This window comes from Pseudophryne corroboree, chromosome 3 (genome assembly GCF_028390025.1).
Source record: "Pseudophryne corroboree isolate aPseCor3 chromosome 3, aPseCor3.hap2, whole genome shotgun sequence".
Lineage (NCBI taxonomy): Eukaryota > Metazoa > Chordata > Amphibia > Anura > Myobatrachidae > Pseudophryne > Pseudophryne corroboree.
Window position 1 is genome coordinate 732,332,855 of NC_086446.1, and position 6,875 is coordinate 732,339,729.

Sequence of the window (6,875 nt, forward strand, 5' to 3'; positions counted from 1 at the left end):
ACCGAACCGTCCGGTTTCGGTACCACAAACATTGTGGAATAGTAACCCCGTCCTTGTTGAAGGAGGGGTACCTTGATTATCACCTGCTGAGAATACAGCTTGTGAATCGCCTCCAGCACTGCCTCCCTGTCCGGGGGAGCTGTCGGCAAGGCAGACGGACTTGAGGAAACGGCGAGGGGGAGACGTCTCGAATTCCAGCTTGTACCCCTGAGATACTACTTGTAGAATCCAGGGATCCACCCGTGAGCGAGCCCACTGGTCGCTGAAGTTCTTGAGACGGGCCCCCACCGTACCTGGCTCCGCCTGTGGAGCCCCAGCGTCATGCGGTGGACTTAGAGGAAGCGGGGGAGGACTTTTGTTCCTGGGAACTGGCTGTATGTTGCAGCTTTTTCCCTCTACCTCTGGGCAGAAAGGACGCGCCTCTAACCCGCTTGCCTTTCTGGGGCCGAAAGGACTGTACCTGATAATACGGTGCCTTCTTTGGCTGTGAGGGAACATGGGGTAAAAATGCTGACTTCCCAGCTGTCGCTGTGGAAACGAGGTCCGAGAGACCATCCCCAAACAACTCCTCACCCTTGTAAGACAATACTTCCATGTGCCTTTTAGAATCTGCATCTCCTGTCCACTGCCGAGTCCACAATCCTCTCCTGGCAGAAATGGACATTGCGTTTATTTTAGATACGTGCCGGCAAATATCCCTTTGTGCATCTCTCATGTACAAGACAGCGTCTTTAATATGCTCTACGGTTAGCAATAGTGTCCCTGTCTAGGGTATCAATGTTTTCAGACAGGGAATCTGACCACGCAGCTGCAGCACTGCACATCCATGCTGAAGCAATAGCCGGTCTCAGTATAATACCAGAGTGTGTATATACAGACTTCAGGATAGCCTCCTGCTTTCTATCTGCAGGCTCCTTTAGGGCGGCCGTGTCCGGAGACGGTAGTGCCACCTTTTTTGACAGACGTGTGAGCGCCTTATCCACCCTAGGGGATGTCTCCCAACGTGACGTGTCCTCTGGCGGGAAAGGGTACGCCATTAGTAACTTTTTAGAAATTACCAGTTTCTTATCGGGGGAACACACACACTTCATTTAATTCATCAGATGGGGAAAAACCACTGGTAGTTTTTTCTCCCCAAACATAATACCCTTTTTTGTGGTACCTGGGGTAATATCAGAAATATGCAACACATTTTTCATTGCCGTAATCATGTAACGGGTGGCTCTATTGGAATGAACACTAGTCTCATCATCGTCGACACTGGAGTCCGTATCCGTGTCGACATCTGTGTCTGCCATCTGAGGTAGCGGGCGTTTTAGAGCCCCTGATGGCTTTAGAGACGTCTGCGCAGGCACAGGCTGAGAAGCCGGCTGTCCCACATCTGCTATGTCGTCAAACCTTTTATGTAAGGAGTCGACACTGTTGCGTAATTCCTTCCACATAACCATCCACTCAGGTGTCGACCCCGCAGGGGGTGACATCACATTTATCGGCACCTGCTCCGCCTCCACATAAGCCTCCTCATCAAACATGTCGACACAGCCGTACCGACACACCGCACACACAGGTAAATGCTCTGACTGAGGACAGGACCCCACAAAGCCCTTTGGGGAGACAGAGAGAGTATGCCAGCACACACCAACAGCGCTATATAACAGGGATTAACACTATAACTGAGTGATTTTTCCCAATAGCTGCTTGTATACACAATATTGCGCCTAAATTTAGTGCCCCCCCTCTCTTTTACCCTATGTAGTCTGGAAACTGCAGGGGAGAGCCTGGGAGCGATCCTTCCAGCGGAGCTGTGAGGGAAAATGGCGCCAGTGTGCTGAGGGAGATAGCCCCGCCCCTTTTTCGGCGGACTTCTCCCGCTTTTTTCTATGTATATCTGGCAGGGGTATTTTACACATAACAGTCTCTATGACTATATTATGTGTTATTTGCCAGCCAAGGTACTCAATATTGCAGCCCAGGGCGCCCATTCCCCCCCCCCCCCCCCCATCAGTGACCGGAGTGTGAGGTATGCATGGGAAGCAATGGCGCACAGCTGCAGTGCTGTGCGCTACCTTGATGAAGACCGAAGTCTTCTGCCGCCGATTTCCAGGACCCTCTTCTGGCTCTGTAAGGGGGACGGCGGCGCGGCTCCGGACGACCGAGGCTGGGCCTGTGTTCGATCCCTCTGGAGCTAATGGTGTCCAGTAGCCTAGAAGCCCAAGCTAGCTGCAAGCAGGTAGGTTCGCTTCTCTCCCCTTAGTCCCTCGTAGCAGTGAGTCTGTTGCCAGCAGATCTCACTGAAAATAAAAAACCTAAAATAAACTTTCTTTTTCTAAGAGCTCAGGAGAGCCCCTAGTGTGCATCCAGCTCAGCCGGGCACAAAATTCTAACTGAGGTCTGGAGGAGGGTCATAGAGGGAGGAGCCAGTGCACACCAGGTAGTCCTAAAGCTTTCTTTAGTTGTGCCCAGTCTCCTGCGGAGCCGCTATTCCCCATGGTCCTTACGGAGTTCCCAGCATCCACTAGGACGTCAGAGAAATTTAAGTTAACACTGTGTAGATAGATGTCTGAGGTTTACAAAGTGGCTAACGATCACATTGATTATGCAGCTATATGACCATCTGCTGCACTAGAACTATATGACATAGTAAGCACATGGTGAAGATCAAACCGTAACAGAAACTACATCCGAAAAATAGTTTTGCGCCCAATAATGTAAACAGTAGCTCCTCCTTCATACACACAAACCATAATATACAACTAAATGGAACTTAAATGGTAGAAATCAATTGGAGATGAAGGGTACAAATTATCGTTGCAGTGGCGTTTAAATGCCGGCAACGATACTTCCATCTCGCACCCTTCAAGCGGCCGATTACCAGATTTGCATAAAAGTGCTTGCTACCATGGTGCAAACAATTTTATGCAAGATCGGGCTGCCGTACAGCACAGCTATTGACGCAACTGATTTCGCTGGGCAAAGGGATTCACCGGCAAGATCCCCCCCAATAGTCAAGCTAGGATAAACTTATGCTTGATGCTAAAGTGGCGTTAATAGATTCATCCCAATTACAGTTCTGAGCGTTAATTCCGCTTTATTAACGTAATACTATAATGGTACACATCTGCAATAAATAGACCAATCACCCAATTCTGATTATTGCACAGTATATACACTGCACTGTCGTTCACAAACCTGTCAGATCGTTTCCTGACAGAGTGCTGCATGACACCTGTCAATACTGACCAGCAGATATTACACAGCAGTTCTGTACAGAAATAGCCTCAATCACTGCATGTTCATATAGGAACAATAATTGTGTACTGTGCATGCAGGAAATTGGCTGTACTCTGCCTCATTTCAGCCATCAAGGAAAAAAAGTTCTCATCTTTCAAGTGCGTATCTAGCTTAACAGTACTAATTAAGAGGAAGAGATTGACAACTTTTGTATCAAACTGCCAGGCAGCAGACCACACATAGGAGTAAACCTTAAGAAAACTTAGCATAATATATATATATATATATATATATATATATATATATATATATATATATATATATACGTACACAATCTCCTTTAGACTTTACTGACAAAGATGGAGATAAGCACATGGCAAAGATGGTAAGCAGACAGCATGTGACAAAGGAGTCCTGCTCTCTGCATCCTGACAGGCTATATATGGCCTCTACGCTACAGAGATCAGTCAACACAGAAGCACGTGTCCATAACTCAGGCCATAATACTACAGTTGCCGTTCTACGTTCCACATAAACCACACATCTGACAGCCAATGAACCCACCAAATAATCTGTGCATGTGGCCCCATACCTGGCACTTCATCACCCATCTTAACTAAACAAATCCACTGTATAAATAATCAGTTGGCTGTAAAAATTTTCAAAGATTTGTGAGGAAATCTGAATAATTGTTTATCTTAGAAGTAAAAATAGTTTAACCACTATCCCCCAATCAACTTCACCACAGTGGCATTAGCTTTATAACTATCCACCTCATACCCCAGGCACACACACAGCTGCCCACATCATAGCCCAGGCACATACACACAGCAGCTGCCCACCTCATACACCAAGCACACACCGCAGCCCACCTCATTGCCCAGGCACACAGCAGCTGCCACATAGCCCAGATGCCATATCCCAGGCACACATACAGCAGGTGGCCCCCTCATACCCCAGCTGCCCACCTCATTCCCCGGGCACGAACACACAGCAGCTGCCCACCTCATACCCCAGGCGCACGCACAGCAGCTGACCCCCTCGTACCCCGGGCGCACGCACACACATAGCAGCTGCCCACCTCATACCCCGGGCGCACGCACACACATAGCAGGTGCCCACCTCATACCCCGGGCGCACACCGCAGCCCACCTCGTTGCCCAGGCACATACCCCAGATGCCATATCCCAGGCGCACATACAGCAGGTGGCCCCCTCATAGCCCAGCTGCCAACCTCATACCCCAGGCGCGGACACAGCAGCTGCCCACCTCATACCCCTGGCGCGCGCACACAGTAGCAGCTGCCCACCTCATACCCCGGGCGCGCACACAGTAGCAGCTGCCCACCTCATACCCTGGGTACACAGCCGCTGCCCACCTCATACCCTGGGTACACAGCCGCTGCCCACCTCATACCCTGGGTACACAGCCGCTGCCCACCTCATACCCTGGGTACACAGCCGCTGCCCACCTCATACCCTGGGTACACAGCCGCTGCCCACCTCATACCCTGGGTACACAGCCGCTGCCCACCTCATACCCTGGGTACACAGCCGCTGCCCACCTCATACCCTGGGTACACAGCCGCTGCACACCTCATACCCTGGGTACACAGCCGCTGCCCACCTCATACCCTGGGTACACAGCCGCTGCACACCTCATACCCTGGGTACACAGCCGCTGCCCACCTCATACCCTGGGTACACACACACAGCAGCTGCCCACCTCATACCCTAGGTACACACACACAGCAGCTGCCTATCTCCAACAAACATCACCCCGCACCACCCCTTTAAGCCCCGGGTAAATGCTCGCCTCCTACTACACGCCGGGTAAACATACAGTAACGGACCCACTCCCCATTTACCCCGGGCGCACACACGTAGTAATTGCCCCCTCCCCTTAAACACCGGGCACACGCAGTAACTGCCCCCCCTCCCCTTACACCCCGGCACAGTGCGAACCTCCTCGCTGGCAGAGCCCATACGGCACGCACGGAGTGAGCAGGCAGCCAGCGGCAACTACTCTTCACGAACACAGGGAGATGGCGGGAGAAACAGACCGCGCACACACCGGCCGGCTCTCGTCGCTGCGGCGGGGACACTGACCTTTGGAGAGGCGGGGCGCTCAGTCCATGAGCCCGGGGACGGTCGGAGGAAGCCGGAGCGGAGGGTTCCAGCAACAGCAGCGCTCAGTCTGCCGCGTCCGTTACTGACGAATCGGCGCCTCCGCGGTGCACACACTGCGCAGGCGCGAACCTCAGTCAGCGCCAAACTGCGATCACCACACTGCCACTCAGTATCCTTCCGCCGGCTCACTCACCTGCACGGCGCTCTCTGCCACAGCGAAACTTCACCGCGACCCCGTGTCCCCAGTGTCTCTACTGCGAACCCAGACCCTCCTTCCACGGTGGGACGCGACGCAACGGAGGAAGACGAATCTCAGAACGGGAAGCGGCGTTCCTGGCCGGACTATTTCACGCGAGGCGCACGAATACCATGAATATTTATGAAGTTTGAAAGTGTTTCAAAAAACAGCGCGAAGGACGGCTATTGGCCGGGGGCGGGCACGTGAGCGGCACGGCAGCCAATCCGAGACGGCGGTGGGCAGGGGCAGACGAGCGGAAGGGAGGGGGGAAGCGCGCAGTCCCCTCAGACAAAGAATATGATGATGACGAGAAGTGAGTGAGCGCGATCCATTATGGCGGCAAACGAGTACCAGCTGTCGGGGAGACGGGGCCGCAACAACCCCCCACCCCCTCAGCAGTGGCGGGGACAGGGCTGTCTGGTTGTGTGCAGGGATAAAAGGTGGTCACGCAAAGACGTTTTACGTGAGGCGTTAGGGGACCGTGACTTAGTCCCGACGTTACTGGTTTGCTGTGCGGCTGTCATTGTCCGCATGGAAGAGACTGGTCTCAGCAGGAGCACGTGTCCTTATTGTGCAGCGTTATCCAACATGCAACAACAAGCACTAAGGACGTGGAGCCCCTGTCCCTTGTTTTAACGTGCTAAAGTTTATTTTGACACGTGTAAAGTGTGTGTAAAATAAATATATATATATTTTGGAGCGAAAAGAAACAATTTACACACGTGTAGAGGGGTCCATTCAATGATAACTCACCACTTGTGATAGCTGCAGTGACTAGGTCGGCATGAGTTTTGGGGATTTTTTTGTGTCGATTTCTTCATTAAGTGACCAGGAACCCCAATTAGTACACCATGTTCCCTCACCATGCTTTGGTCAAGGTGCCTCGCTCTGCTGCACTCGGCATAGTTTACTATTTCCAACCGTATTCCGCTTGGATCGTAAAGTATGAAAATGGAAAAAAATGTGAAAAACCCATGTCGACCCTTTTATGTCAAACTAGTGACCATGTCGACCAATAATGGTTGACCTAATGAGTGTTGACCTAAAGACAGAAGTTGCATTTTTCCACACTATGGCTTATAGCATTAACCAACCAGGCAATAAAATGGGTTAGCTGGGCGCTGTGAACCAGATGATGGATAATTCTGTGGTGGCCAATCAATCGCAATTCTCATCTGTTGCACGAGAGTGTGCACCAAACGCAAAGATCCAATTAAAAATTACAATTTGCGGTGATGCCCATAAAAAAAGATTTAATAGCTCCTGTGGCTCTCCAG

General features: G+C 51.5%; 1 protein-coding gene across 3 annotated transcripts in view; it reads right to left on the minus strand.

The window, feature by feature from the left end:
- MKI67 (marker of proliferation Ki-67) overlaps positions 1–5,996 on the minus strand; it is an 82,091-nt gene extending 76,095 nt beyond the window's left edge. The window contains exon 1 of one of the 3 annotated variants that reach the window (XM_063962217.1): positions 5,554–5,996. The gene's annotated coding sequence lies outside the window, so the exon portion shown is untranslated. Of the gene's footprint in view, positions 1–5,195; positions 5,292–5,339; positions 5,500–5,553 lie in introns of those variants that run through there. The other 2 variants (XM_063962216.1, XM_063962218.1) reach the window with 2 other exon arrangements.
- Between the last annotated feature and the right edge of the window lie 879 nt (positions 5,997–6,875).